We start from the raw sequence: 16,217 nt of genomic DNA, 5'->3' as shown, positions 1-16,217 counted from the left end.
TATATATATATATATATATATATATATATATATATATATATATATATATATATATATATATAAAATACATGGATGAAGGCTATATTTGCATCCTGAGCCATTCGAAAAAGTCACAGTAGTGATGTAAAAAAGTGATAATTCCTCAAGAGGAAAATGTATTTGAACTTTGACCTTTTCGACTCCTCTAGACCATCACTTTCAATTCAAACACAAAATGTCTAGTTTTCAATCACTCGACAACACCCACAGTACAGAAATGTTCACTGATGATCAACAAAATGAGAATACGTTAACCAAAAAAATGATGTAAAGCTGGTACATTCGTATCTCAGAGAAACTGGAGAGGAACGGGAAATTAAAACAAGGTAAAGGTGATCATCCAAATAAAGCTGAAGCACTAACGGGTAACGACATAGAACGTCTGTACAGCACTGAAACACTACGTTTAAAAAAAAAACTGTACTGCTGAACCTCGTCTTCTTTAATATTAGCATCACAAGCGTATCCATGTATTTTAAAAAATAATAGATGGGCCTCTTCAGTGAGTTACAGGAAAACAATTCCATCTCAGGTTTCTCTGGCAGTTTATAAATTACTTGACCTTCAGTCAAGTAATTTTCAATCCAATGGTGCTTTATAGGCATGACTTACAATAGCAGGTGTTGCCAAAGCAATTATACAATACATACATGTATATATACAATGCATCATAAATACACACATCTCTCTCTCTCTCACTCTCTCCACTGTGTATATATATTAATTGTCCCCAGACAACAACAATTGGGTTGAAATCTGATGGATCAAATTAATTTGATAAACGCCATAAACATGAAAGTGTTTTAATCTTAAATAATTTTAATTCAATGTACAGTACCATAACATCTATGTACTGACATAATTCAAGTTTATACACTGTAAGAAAGAATAATTGTAAGCGACCAATGTAGGTGTTAATTGCAAATGTATAAACACATCTTAACAGAATTGTTTAAGGTTAAGGTTTTCAGCATTTGTCTATATAGGTGGCTCCAAAATTTAAAGAAAACAGAAGCACTTTAGAGTAAACATCATAATTTGCTTGCAGCTGCTTAGCTGATGTGGAACACCTGAGTATATAGCTGATAAGATGACTAAGACAATCGCCATGGCAACCTTGTAGTAATAATTAGGCCTATACAGGGGGAAGGGCAGGCAGTTGAACACATCATCTGGCCTGTGTAACAAATTAAGTCAGCTTCCACAATCAAACATAAAGGGATCGCTGCCAAAGTACAGTATGCATTACATCAACAGTATATAGGCCAGCACTACTGTTGAGAAAAAAATAAATAAATAAATTATACGTCTTACAGCTTATCTAGCAAGTAGCATCTGATTCGAACCTGCAAACAAACAAACAAACAGAAAAAAACACTAATCTCCTTGCAACAGATATGATCCTTACAGAACAGCAGTTGCTCTAGTGCTTTAAGGGCATCCACTACCGCCAATGCACATTTGAAGCAATCAGGACTACACAATAGCAGTAAGAACTACACTGTTCAGAGAAACTGCCCCAAAATCTATAAAGCCTACTGTTATGTGTACCTCTTTCCACTGCATTTATTGTATCTTTAGTGTTGTTATTAATAGTCAATTAAGAAATACTAAAAAACACCAGCAGGATTTGTATAGGGCTAAAGGGTGTCAACATTTTGAGTCAGCCACTGTTTAGATCATTGAAAAAGAGAGCTCATGGAGGTTATGGAATCATAACACACTTTGAGCGCTATAGTGGATAAAAAAGTTCCTAACTGATTTAAAGGATGCCATTTTATAAGTGACGGAATCCTTCAATGAGAAAAAAAGACCCATATTAAAAGGTTACTAAGGCACACACCCTGGCCTTTTATGACTAATGGGGCTGGTTCTGGAATTCTGTTGCCTATTGTTTAGATTCTCCATCTGTCATTTGCATAATTTCTAAGTAGCCTACTGACTTTCTATAACCACTACAGTAAGGTACTGACACCTAAACCAAAGGCTGGTTTCACCAAAGCATGAGCCACTGATGTTAATGACGTCAAACTGTTGAACTAGACAGCTGGCTGCTAACCTGACATTTCCAAACAGACGATCCTGGGGGGTATCCATGACATTACAACTAGTTGCATAATACAATACGTATACCGTATAGCAGACTAATATTACAACATGATTCTCGGACATTGTAACAATGCAATTATTAACAACTGGATCACAATCGGAGGTGGTGTGCACGGTATGTTCCCATACTATGAGGTAACACATTACCCCTAGAGGAAGTCCTCGAGATAAAGGTTTATGTTCTGTGTGAAAGCGCCAATGCCATCTGAATGTATTATTATAATGATGTCTATTTCTATTGGCAAGACACTGCGATTTCAACATCCACTGCATTCCCCTGAGACAGCTCTTCTTCAAGTTTGTTCAAGTTCAAACATTAGTCTGCTCTAAGTGAATAATGTACATTTGTGTTATGAAAGAAAACAAAACACCTAAAAATGATTAAAAAAAAAAAACATTAAAAGTATTAAAAGCATTAAGCTTCAAAAGTGTCTTTGTTACTTAATATTAGTCATTTGTGCACATGGTAAAATGCTAGCAAGGATTACTTGCTTAAGTGGAAGCTGCTCAATAATTTGGACAATAATTATACAAGACTACAGTGTAATTAATAAGGTTATTATCTGGAATTGCACACCTGCTTACCAATATAAGCTGGCAAAAAAGATTAGGTTAAGGTTTTAACAATACAATAAAATAGTAAAGAAAAAAAAAATGACTAGGATATAATCATGTTTTAAAACCTAACAAAATCTTCCATTGAAAGACAGCACTTATTGTTCAAGGTTTAAGAAGTCTTGTCGTTAAAGAAAGTGACTGCTTTTACCAAGAAAAACAAATTGTGTGTCTTAATAACTACTTCAAAGACTCATAGGGAGTATCATGTAGGGTTAGCCGAGTAATAAGGCCACACAGTTACTGAGCCTGTAATGTAATAAAATATGCTTTGATGAAGTAATGATACCCTGAACCATTAGAAAAGATAATTATAGCCTGAAACAAGATTAATTAACCCATCCACATCTTTCACTTTTGTAGTAAAATGAAGTCTACTGTATGAAAGGGACCGCTTGTTATTATTGTGATGATTACTTGCAAACATACAGCAACATCATGACACTAATAATGTGCTTATTATCTTTTATCCCTGTGGTACCAACCAGACAGAAAATACAGTAAGATATCACATTTTGATAGGTTAGATACCATAGATCAATAATATACTGTTTTACATAAAAATCACAGTTGCAGAGTGAGCTACATGGTTCCCTGCAGCTGTAGGTAGTAACAGGAGGAAGGCTGTTTGTTCACAGTAAGTATTCAATCAATATTTATTTTATATAGCGTCTTTCATCGTGGCCCACCATCACAAAGCGCTTTACAAGATAGTGAGGAACAATGCATAATACATTAAATACAGTGAAATACAGGGCACATTGCATTAAATACAAACAGTAAAAAAAAACAACGCAAATACATTAAATACAGGTATAATACATTAAATACAAGACTAGGATGTGAATTCTAAACATAGTGGATGCGTGTGTCATACAGAATCATACGAATAAGATGGAGTGAAAAACCTGAAATAGCAATTTAGACAACAGCTAATAACAGATATCAGGCTTAAAGAGCATTGAAAGTAAGAGAGGACAAGTGGGTCTTGAGAGTTGATTTGAAGCGAGTGATAGAGTGGTCAAAAAAGAGAGGAGGCTTGTGGGCAAGCAACTAAAACTACAATACTAGGTAACTGTGACAGAAATAGAATGATTCTTGGTGGTAAATCTCCCTCCTGACCTATGCTAAGTAACAGGAACAGAGTACCCTGGACTGGTTGGCCTGACAATTAATTCCCAGGGTGCTTCAGTGCACTAACTCATCAAACCGGAAGGGAAACGATGTGGCAGCCGCAGATTGGAGGAGCGATTGCAATCGTTTACCAAGGGGTCATGCGTGACGGCACAAATAGGGGACGGAACGATGTGATCTGTTCCTTCGTTTATGGTTAAGGAACGACCAGGAAGGACCCCTATTGTGTTTATCGAACCGTGAGTGTTTTGTTTGTTTGTCACTAATTCTTACTGTTTGTTATTATTAGTAGACAGCTAACACGTTCCGGAGCTGTCGCCAGAGGCCAGCACTGCACCTGTATTACGATAAACTGTATTTGCACCACAAGCACTAGAGCACTCACCCAGGACTGGTGAACGTGTTTGTATATTGTGTGTGTATTTTTGACTGTGTTTATTGTTTGGGACTGCAAACCCTTTATTTACAAGAGTGCAATACACATTGCTGTGTATTGCCTGGGATTTATTGTTTGGTCACCAGACCTGGATGACAAAATTAAATCACTTTCTGATTGGATTATCATTGTCTGTCTCTTCCTTGCACACCGCATCACTCCTACACCTGTACCCTGCTAATCACTTTGCCACAGTAATCTATTCATTAACTGGTATTTTTACAATGTATAGTTTCTAATGAATTGCATAGAAGGATAAACTTTGAAATAATGAAGTAAACGTGAATCATAGGGCAAGATTTTCAAAAGGCCGTAAAAGATAACTCCAGTGTTAATCAAGAAATCAATATGTAGCATTGATTTTGGCATTTTCAAGTGGTCATTATGCCTATTTCGTTATTATTGTCCTAATGTGATTTCCGAAATTATGATGATTTACAAAATAATGTTAATATCTTAACGAGCAGTGCTTCTTGCGACTATTTCTTTTGTTTGTGTGGGAATTTAAAAGCAAATCCGTGTCAATTTATCAGGAGTTAATTTGCACTTAGAAAACAAGGGTTTTAATTAATGAAACAGTATACAACTCACCTTGAAACAGAGAGAGTGAGTTACAGGACCAGAGTTAATTTCTTAGAGACAACCTAGATAATTCATTATTTGTAGTTATGAAAATATTTTAGCCTTTTCTATACTTGTGGTTATAAAGGAGATTTATTCACTTGTTTTAACCATTTGTAACTTTACGGAACATTTGTTTTATTGCTAAAATAATATACCGTTATTTGCACGAAGTGTAATGTTACTACCAAGAAATTATCAATGAAACTGCAGCCTATTTGAATTCTGTATGCATACATTATATGACAGCTGACCTCTACCATAGATTTTATTTGAATTATACAACAGAAATCTTGGTATAGAAAATTGAATATTAGATATTACAATAAAGTTTCCATAGGTGATTGCAGATTTGCAATGCTTCCTTGGCTTTTAACACCTGTGTCTTATCCACACAAGAACGAAGAACAGGCGTACATGGACACACAGATCCACTAGGAATGTGATCGAGATCATTGACATGGAATTTGCCTAAACGTATTTAATGTTGTCAGACTCCCCTCACACTATATGTACAATGTACACTTTCACCTTCACATGTTTGTATGCATATAAATGTTCTTATAATACTAGGTGGCTACTTCAAATCATGTTGAGTTTATTTATTGCGGAGACGAGCAAAGAGTAATAGAGAAAATGCATGATTAGAGGAATTCACCAAACAGTTAATTATAAACAAATTGTGTATTGGGTAGGGAGTTCTATTGTAATTTGAAAAGCTTAATAAATATATAATGAAGTGTTACATACATGGTATACGTGTATAATAGAGCTAACAACTACAAGCACAAATGGCACTTCAAACATATTTATTTATAGCCTACAATCGTGCATATTAAAATACAGACAAAAGTAGATTCCAACCAATACATAGATGGCTTACGGTACTTATTTTTTTCTTTTTAACCAAAAAAAAAAAGATTGCAAAATGCACATTAAAAGAGTTGTATATAGTAAGCTGTGGCAAAATATCCCCCACTAAAGAGGGTAAATAACTAGTGGGGTTTCATTTTTATTGATTTATTAGCTTTTTTAAATCCATGCCATTTGACTTTTACCCACACCCCAGATAATCATAAATCAGCATTTCATAAGTGAAGTGTTCTGAATAAATGTACATTCTGCTCGCTGGTGGGAGAGCCGTCTCCCTGTACGCTAGTAGTTTCCATAACTGCGAATTATGCTTCCGTTCATTTGTCTTGATCTCATTAACATGTATTTTGATTAACGATTCCCCTTATATAGTCGTTGAGACAGGAAGTGATGTAGGTGACCTGCGACAATTAAGCTTTTTAACAAGAAATTCATTCATTAAAGACCTCATCCACTCAATTTCAAACCATTAACAGATTGATTTAATTAACACATTTAGTTTGAAAATCACTTGCTACTAAAGCTCTCGTTACTATAATGGCTTGTAAAAATACAGCACTTTCAAACAAAAGATCCTTGTTGTAAGAATATATATATATATATATATATATATATATATATATATATATATATATATATATATATATATATATACTGTATATACATACACACACACAATGCACCATTGGCTAAGCAAAACTAAGATGACTTCACTTGTTTTATTTTCTGCCTTTTTAAAAAAGTTATGCTCAATCAAGCCCAATTATAGACCACTTCAGTCAGTGAGAATGTAAGTGGTATAACCCGCTTACACCAAACTGTTTAAAAACACAGCAGATATTAAGTAAGCAGCAGGGTTCCGAAAAATATAGCGTTACACGTGCCCACTTATTGCTATAACTGTATAAATAACGTATCTGCAATTGTTCTTTTCATTGTTAACATACCAACAGCTTTTTACAGCTGTTTCAAAGCTCTTTTCAAAATGGCCGCTCTAGTGCACTGATAGTGTAAAGATTATTGCCCACATTGTTAAACAAGTAACACAGCAATAGCGATCCATGATGTGGTACAGAACAGAAAAGCCAGAGCACTTGTGTTTTCTTTTTTATTTTATTATTATCGCTCTTCCTGCAGTTAAGTGGACAGATCTCAAACCCCAGTGCACTAGAGTAGATATTTTGAAAAAGACTTTAAAGTTAAAGACTTTAAAGTGTAAATCACTGTCAAGATGTTAACAATGAAAAGAAAAATTATAGGTACATTATTTAAACAGTTGTAGCAACATGTGGGGACGTGTAACACAATATTTTTCGTAACACTGTTACTTACGGTACTCTTTAATGAGGTATAATGTTTACATGTAGTAAATATGGACTGGAGAGGAGGGCTATAATGGAACATTATTGACCCGAGGGAAGACTATTGCTACCGAGAGGGGGCTATAATGCCCGAAGCCGCAGGCTGGAGGTAACAATGGTCTTCCGGAGGGGCATTTAATTTTCCACTATGAGCCGAGTCTGCAGTCTATATTTAATATATGAGTCAGTCAAAATAATGAGAGGCAAGGTTGGATATTAAATATGAATGAATATATTGTAAATCCATGAATATTTGAGAAACTTTTAGCGTTTTTTCGTGTATGAAACAAAAAACGAAACATTTTTGGCACGAATATCTTAGTGTTGTACATGTAATGAAGTAATACACTACTACCAGTGCTATGGGTGTGATTCGCCAAATATTTTGATTGCAAATATTGATGTCTTTACAGTATTTTGTTTAAATAAATAAATAACAGAAAATATTTTTTAAGTTCGTACCTCAAGTTTTTTTGTTTCTTTTTGTTGTGTGTTTTGTAATTCATTTTGTGTTAAGTCACAAAATCGGCGTACAGCAGTTTTTTCATTCAGCCGTTTTATCTCTTTAGGAGTGGAGGTGGAGGACCTTCCTTTGAAAAGGGGCGGGACTGACAGTGATGTTAACCTATCACATGACAGACGTAGACTATTGCCTGGTGGTGAAAGGATGTGTGGGCAATAGTTAAATCTAATTTTACTCCTATGATGAAGTTTTAACCAATCACAGGCCTTTTTTCTTTTTGATATATATTTTAAATTTAGAGTGACCAATTATTATTTTTATTTAATAATTATTATTTATTTATTTTTTTTTTTTTATGTACAGTACTGTATAAGGATTTGTACGTCCGCAATACATGAAATTGAAATCTTTGGCTCCCATTGGGATTCACTTGTTTTTACCCCCACATTTGCAACTGCAAATGCACATACAAAGTCTTTTCATCTCATCCTTGGCATATGGTACATGATGGGTTATTCCACATATTTAAGGATCAGTATCTTACTGTACATACTTTGCTGCTTTTGAGACACAATTTCTCCAAATTTAGGCCTGGTCTCCAAGGAACGGCAGGCAGGGATCCTCACAACTTAATATAGGTGTTCAGAATGCAAGTTATATTTGGATGATATTCCTTCAAAACAATTTGAATTCTGTTCTCTCTGTCTACAAAGCTCATCATTCCATTTAAAGGACAACAAACAGTACAGCTGAAACTAATAACATTTACACACAATCAGGTGCCTTGAATGTTTTGCCTTTTTTTTTTTACTAAAACTTGCTACTGAGATATTCATCTCTCCTTCTGTTTTTTCTCAGTAGGAGGTACAGTGGTGTCCTGGAAAAAAGATTTGAACTGGAACTGATCCGTAACTGGCACTAGAGGCAACATAGCAAGAGACCACAAGTAAACCAGATTCTATAGAGTGTATCTACTAATTACAGTTTTTCAATTACTTTTCATATTCAGGTAATACAATGTACCTTCTTTGTTCAACATGGCTTAAAATGTAAGCTTATGCAATATTCAAGGCAATCACTGCAACTTTAATAAATCTCCTCCTAGCAGCGATTATAGAGCTTGCACTTTAGGAGAATGTAAGACGTTTTCACTTTATCTTTTGCATACTGTTAGTCACAATCAGTAAAGGCAACTGTTGCATGTGAGACAGAACAACACTAAACATCAACTACTTTACAGGTAGCTATGTCAGTAGCAGGAAGAATATACGCAACTTAACAATATATAACTATACTTATTGAAAAGGTATTACACACATTACGGCTATAGTTCACAATAGTACAAACAACTTGTTTTAAAATTAACATTTCAGTGAGCTAAACTTTGAACATAGTTCCAACACTGTTTAAAAAACTAAACCTAGGCGTTCCTAGAGACACGCTAGTCCAGTCATCGCTTGAAAGGGGTTAAGTTTTGAACGTGAGGAATTCAATTCTCAGTGAAGTCAGCAGAATAGCAGGTGATAAACATACATTTGGGTAGAATGTAAGAGCAGACGATAGCACAGCAAAGATGGGTTACTGTATCAGCTGTTGGTGAACTATATTCCTGTCAAATGCTGATAAGCCAACTTGTGCTTTGCCTTATTTAGTCAGAGTTCTCTGCTGACACACCAGAGCCCAGCAGCATGTGTGAGATCCTTACTAATTTGTAAAGATAACGCAAATAAACCCACCTTATCTTTCTTGCCTTCTTACAGAATATTTATTTTAAAGGGGAAGCCTCCTGGAGTAATTTATAAATCATTACAAAAACCCTCGCTTGAAAATAAAAACAAATTATATATATATATATATATATATATATATATATATATATATATATATATATATATATATATATATATAAGATAATGTTTGCACCAGAACAAACAGGAAAAATTTGAAAAGTTATATTGTTTGTATATATAACATTATTGTGCTAAGAACATGAAAACCTAAAGTACACCACCTTGGAAAACAGGCCATGTGATGTTCTCATCAGATTTAAAAAAAAAATCATACTGTATATACTGCACAATTTAGTATGACAAATACTCATACAGAAATCAAATCATCCACAGCAATACTATAAATAATGCAAATAATTATACATATGATTTACAACATTTGTGTTTCTTTTTGCCCATGCTACTGTTAGGTAAACAGGAATTACTCAAATGTACATTTGCGCATTTTCTGAAAATCACTTTAATCATGGGATACACTATGCAGCCAATGTTTTTGCAAGTTTGAATAAAAGCACATTTAGCTCCAGCACACACTTGCTAAATTTAAGCAGTGCATATTCAGCAAGAGTTATTCTCTCAACTTTCAGAGTCAATAACATATCCAGCAGATGTTGTGTCATTCCTGCCTTCGATTTCCAGTTAACTTATGTAACGCAACTAGGAATTTATTGAGCTTCTTACGGTTTTAAAAGTGCATGCTACAGCATTAACCAGACACTGCTCAAATCTTGTCACAGTATTTTAAGACAGTATCTCTGTTTACCCCTTTAGTTAACATTTTTCGTTTCTGGATGCAACTGTTAACCCTGAGCTTTTTGATCCCAGAACAAACTCTCAGATTATTATCAATGGATTATTACAAACTACAATGCACTTCTTATACAGGAATTATTCGCCAATAACTGTTGGCAATTGTTGATACCACACCATGAAGTCAAGTACCGGATTGCATTATTTTTGTTACATGATCATATTGGGCATGTGATGATGGTGTGAGGAAATTATAAAATCAAGAATCAACTGAAAATTACACTTTCACTATTCTACAAATCAACCCACTTACACTGCTGTAGCTCTATTAAGTTGTGTGTATGTGTGCGTGTGTAATTGGCATCCCATTTAGGACATTTCTGTCTCAGATCCTTAACCTTAATATTACTTGCCCAATATCTTTTCTCTAGCTGTCTTCGTGTAACTATCAGATGAATTGCAATTGGTAGTGTGGGGGGGGGGGGGGGGTTGGGGGGGTCACATCAGTCTGGGCTGAATGCCAGCCTGGTCCCCTTCCCTTATCTAAACTAAGTACAATTTTATAGCTCAATTCTCTGATGAACTTTTGTCTTGGGAGTATTTTGTAAACCATGACTTTCCCTAGCAACTCAGGAGAAATCAAAAACAACTTACAGAGGCTAGGGGGTGAACTATGCACATCAACAACTGCTGCAGAGTCACTTATAATAGGTTTTATGTCTCATCTGAAGGACATTAAAACCAAAGGTTATCTTAGCTTAGGTTAGCTATTTGGCACTGCTGATGTAACACCCATAAATAAAAAGACAGATCATAAATTCCTAGAAATATGGTTCTTTCAAGAGCATATACTGCAATAAGTATGCTAGCTGTTTTCCTTTTAAAATAAGCTACTACAGTATATGAATTGCATTTTCAAATAATACCAATTTGGCACATAGCTGTGGGTTGTAATCTACACACTTGCCTGTTGGGCAAGTTTTATACTGTGTGTTAATGAATCACAATCATGCAGTTCGAGATAAATACAGACAAGAACAAGCTCCCGCAGAGATGTGCTTGTAAATCACTGATGTAGTTAATTAATCATTAACGGCAGATTTCACACCGTACGTACTGTACCTGAACCAGATCCATTAGAATGCTGGCATACTGTGTTATCTTACCCCTACAATTAGTGTTCTTTTACCTAATTGAGGCTACACTAGCTAAATATGTTGTTAGAATAGAATGGGCTCCAGGATGATAACCCTTCTTTTAAGAACTGTCAATGTGTATGAAACTAGCTTGTTTATTGATTTATTCATTTCAAATGACATTTCTGTAACTAAATAAAACATTATCTTATATTGAGCTGGTTAATTTATAAAAAGAGCGGATTTTATTAAAATCATTTTAAATATGTATTTATACTACTTTAGAGCGTACTCTCAAATGTTTTTATAGAAATGTTAACGGTACTACGCTGTGACTTAGGGCACACAGACATGGCCCTTACTCTCATTAGCTTCTCTCCATGAAAATAGTCATTGCTACAGATCTACTGAAAACTGTGTGCCATGCTGACTAAAATGTGAAACACACTGTATTGATCAGATGTTCACGGCAGAGGTTTTAGCTCCAAGGCATGCAATGGCTCTGCCCTACAATAATGCTTAGACGAAGCATTATCATCAGAGTACTGTATCTATTGTTAGTCGTTTCCAGGGTAGTTCAATAAAGCTGTCAGGCATCAGTCATAAAATGAATGTGTCTATAGGTTATTAAAGCAGAACCAAACAATGTAGTCAGGTGGTCAAAATGTATTTTGTATTTCTTTATTTTTGTTAATTCTCTAAATTAAACTTTAAATGAACATGCAATTTCCCAGTCTTCACTGTTAGGTGCAACTGGCTTTCTTTTAATTGGATCAATGTGATCACACTGTACCCTTTAAATAAAGGTCTTTTCACAGTGAGCACGTCATGTCAAAGCATCAGCATCCAGTGTATTTTGACGCCGTGAAGTTGCTTTCACACCAAAGGCATTCAAATAATTAGAACGCAAGAAACGGCAAACCTGCGATGCACAAGAAGTCGAGATGTATTATTATTAAATAATATACTTATTAATTCTCGTTCATGTGTATGATGGAGCACTGTCTCTTCAAATAAAAACCTAAACAACAGCCAAGTAAGAAAAAAATATCAGCATATTATTATTATTATTATTATTATTATTATTATTATTATTATTATTATTATTATTATTATTAATAATAATAATAATAATAATAATAATAATAATAATAATAATAATAATTTCTCAACCTTTTCATTTCCAAATGCTGCATCAAAAACTGCATTTGCAGCATGTATTTCCATGGTTTCATATTTCTTACTGCCTGCCCAGTCTTTGCTTTTTGCTTATTTTGTTTCGAGAAAACTGGTCCCGCAAGCTCTTACATCGGTTTATAACTACACCTGAGTCACAATACATGCAAAAAAAGTAAAACAAACAACAGTATAGTACTTTAAAGATACAATTTGTGTTTGAAACACAGGGCTCTATTATTAGTTTATTTAGCAGACGCCTTTATCCAAGACGACTTACAGAGACTAGGGTGTGCGAACTATGCATCAGCTGCAGAGTCACTTACAACTACGTCTCCACCCAAAAGACAGAGCACAAGTAGGTTAAGTGATTTGCTCACAATGAGTTAGTGGCTGAGGTAGGATTTGAACCAGGGACCTCCTGGTTACAAGCCTGTTTCTTTAACCACTGGACCACACAGCCTCCTACTCATGCTATTTAAACTATGACTAGTTTAGCTATGCTTTGTTATTTTATACAATAGTAAAGAGTTGTTACAGCAAAGACCGTGGGCACACAATTTTGTAAGGAATAGACATGGAACAATATAAAACCCAGATGCAAGAAGGATCAGTTAAACACTAGTTCTTAGCAATTTCCTGCTAGTTTATTGTGTTAGTTTTCCTCTTTTATTTTCCCTTGCCTTTGCACTTGCTTCAAAATATTGTCCTAATCATTCAAAGTGATACTGTGGCAGGTTTTTTGTATCTATGTGTAAATAAAGATTAATTATTTTGAATTTAAGTTAGGCAGGGATGGGGTTAATTCCATCCCTGCCAGAATCCATGTGGGGGATGTGGCTGGGGCCTGATTGAATAATTAATGGTCAATCAAGCCCCAGCCCCATGCTATATAAAATGAGACAATGCCTTTATTTAGTTGGAGGCAGTTTGGTGTATATTCAGTGAAGGCAAATGCCTAGTCGGAATACTGGATGGGATGGGATGGGATGGGATGGGAAGGGATGGGATGGGATGGGATAGGTTTGGTTTGGGTTTGGGTTTAAACTTATTCTGGAATCAATGTATTTACATATCAAAAACTGCATACTACTGTAAATTCCTTTATAGTCACATAATACCCCCCCCCCCCTTCAAATTTGAGCTTGCTCATTGCATAGAACTAATGTACAGTTTCAAGTACAATGGTACAGAAAAGATCTGTCCACAAGCATCAAATTATTGTGCTTATTTATTTTCTAGAAATATTTTTTCATGCCAGCTGTAAGCCAAAAAAATACCTTATTAACACTTGTAAGATACAACATGCAGAAGTATTAAATGTATTAAATGTAAAGTTTCTCTCATATAAGTTTCTCTCATATGTGAGAAACTATGCTAAAATGTTTCTGGATGTGAGAGTTTAGATGTTATTAATTTGATGTGAGAAGATTATTATGAGGATATGGGTTTAAAAAACCATTTGTATTTTAATGGTGCTGAATGTTCTTGAGCGTGACTGTCTTTTCTTCTTAAAGTTTTGCTTAGCTGACAAATAAGTTTGTTATAAAGATATAAAAAGGTATCAATATATTGTAGCGTTTCAGTAATCCTGTAGTAAACTCAAGTCCGCTCCCATCATGTATAAAAATCCTGCAAATCACTTCCACTAGTTGCTTCCAACCTATTACAGTAAGTGTACTGAAAATCCTTTAATGGCTATGGTTATGAACTCTGCTAATAGATAAGAAAAAAATCACCATTATCTAATCCGGCTGTAAAGCTATTATTATATTAAACTTTCAAATATGATGGCTTTCCAGAGTGAGATGTGGCAGCTGGAATTCACTAATCCTTTTCATTGCATTTCCAATAGTCCTGTGCCAGCTCTAAATAACACATGTAATCCTACAAATACATAACAAAAAGTGAATGGAGGCAGGCACAGTATAAAGGTGAGTGTAATACACACATATTTTCAGCATCTTCTGCATTCCCCAATTACCATTCAGCACTGGGTCAATCAAAGTCAGTTTCTAATACAGGTAAAAGATGCGAAAGGTAGATTAGTAAATTAGTATAGTTTAGTCTCCAGTGTTTTATACGATCTTAATGCATGTCAAAGAGCAACTTTGAATAAAGTTTTAAATGGACTTTCTTGAAGATAATACATGTACTCGATTTCCAGAATTTATCAGTCTAAAAGGTACATGCTCCATTTTTATAATCTTTATCATCATTTGTTTGCATGATGTCAAATATTATACTGTTCTAGACTTATTTCTATGGAATGCAAATATCACTCATAATTTAAGGAGTGCTACCCAAAATGTAAATATCTATCTAAATGCATCTACAACAGAAGTGTGCCATTATCTCAGCAGCACTTACTGTGGCATGTTGCACAAATTTTAAGGTTTGATGTAAATCACATGCGTCATTAATTAGTGATATAGATACTGAGTTTAGTGTTAGTACAGCAAATAACCTAACTTTGAAGTGCTCTTCAGTGAGGCATGGTCATCAGCTGGAGTTCCTTTTCTATGCAATCAGTAATTATTCTACTGTTAAGCATAATAAATTACAATTTAGGGGACATATTCTTATCTTGTCTGTGTAAACAGCAAACAACTATAACTTAATTTAATGATACTATATATATATATATATATATATATATATATATATATATATATATATATATATATATATATATATATACTGAGCATCAAAAGAAACATATCACTTATATTTGAGCATCAAAAGAAACTTATCACTTATATTTGGATAAAATTCACTAGATGTGATCGAAAAATGACAAACTCTGTTTTAGAGCAGGTGCATTGACTTTTTATTGTGCTGATTAACAATTGACATCAAGAAGATGCTGCAAAATGATCTGTCGATCTTAGGCAGGTGTTGTAACTCTTGGTCTCCCAGTTCGTGGCCTGTCATTGACAGAGTGTGTCTGGTTATACCTCCAGGTTTGAAATTGCTGGCTGTGAGCACCCAAGACGGAGAGCCTCAGTAAGCTGCCCTAGTCCGGCCTCCAGCATGCCGATTGCACGAAGGCGCTGCTCTCTTGACAGACGTGGCATATTGGTTTTTTTTTTAAATGTGATTTTCATTATTGCTTTTATTCAAGCTTGCAATTCAACAGCTGAAATCACTCCCTATCCAGTGTCCAATCAACTGTCTCACTAATCAGGTGATTAAGTGCATATGCTTCAGTCCTAGTCGCTCAAGCGTGTCATGGTCAAGGATGAATGATCAAGTGATTAAAAAGAAACCAAAAACATTTTGTCAATGCCCATCATTTATATAACTTATTTTTTTTTAGAAAATAAATGTGTTATAAAAGTTTCTTTTGATGCTTGGTATATATTTAAAGAGCACGGTAGACTACATATTGAGGTATGCATGCATAATGAAAATAAAACTAGATCTGTATGGTGCATTTCAGAAAATAATAATTTCCAAAAGCTCATCAATAGTTACATTTTTAGTTTCGCAAGACCTGGAATCCAGGGCATTTCAAACTTTAAACAGGCAATAGAATGTTCAGGTAACTTCAGTTTACCAAGTGCTTTCAACAAAACTGCCGGTACAAGAGGTTCCACAGCAAATCTGTCTCAGTTTAAACATGAAGATAACATGAATGACCAAATCCAGTATATACCACTCTATCAAACTGGATGTCCATGCTACACTTTTCAGTGTTTTTGAGCTGCTGCA

At 34.7% G+C, this 16,217-nt stretch overlaps 1 protein-coding gene across 2 annotated transcripts in view; it reads right to left on the bottom strand.

The window, feature by feature from the left end:
* LOC117399489 (junctophilin-1-like) overlaps positions 1–16,217 on the bottom strand; it is a 69,925-nt gene that overhangs the window by 48,880 nt on the left and 4,828 nt on the right. The window lies entirely within an intron of this gene.

The sequence above is a fragment of the Acipenser ruthenus genome, chromosome 4, assembly GCF_902713425.1.
Source record: "Acipenser ruthenus chromosome 4, fAciRut3.2 maternal haplotype, whole genome shotgun sequence".
Lineage (NCBI taxonomy): Eukaryota > Metazoa > Chordata > Actinopteri > Acipenseriformes > Acipenseridae > Acipenser > Acipenser ruthenus.
The sequence above is the reverse complement of the archived record's forward strand: the minus strand, read 5'-3'. Positions and strand labels throughout refer to the sequence as shown.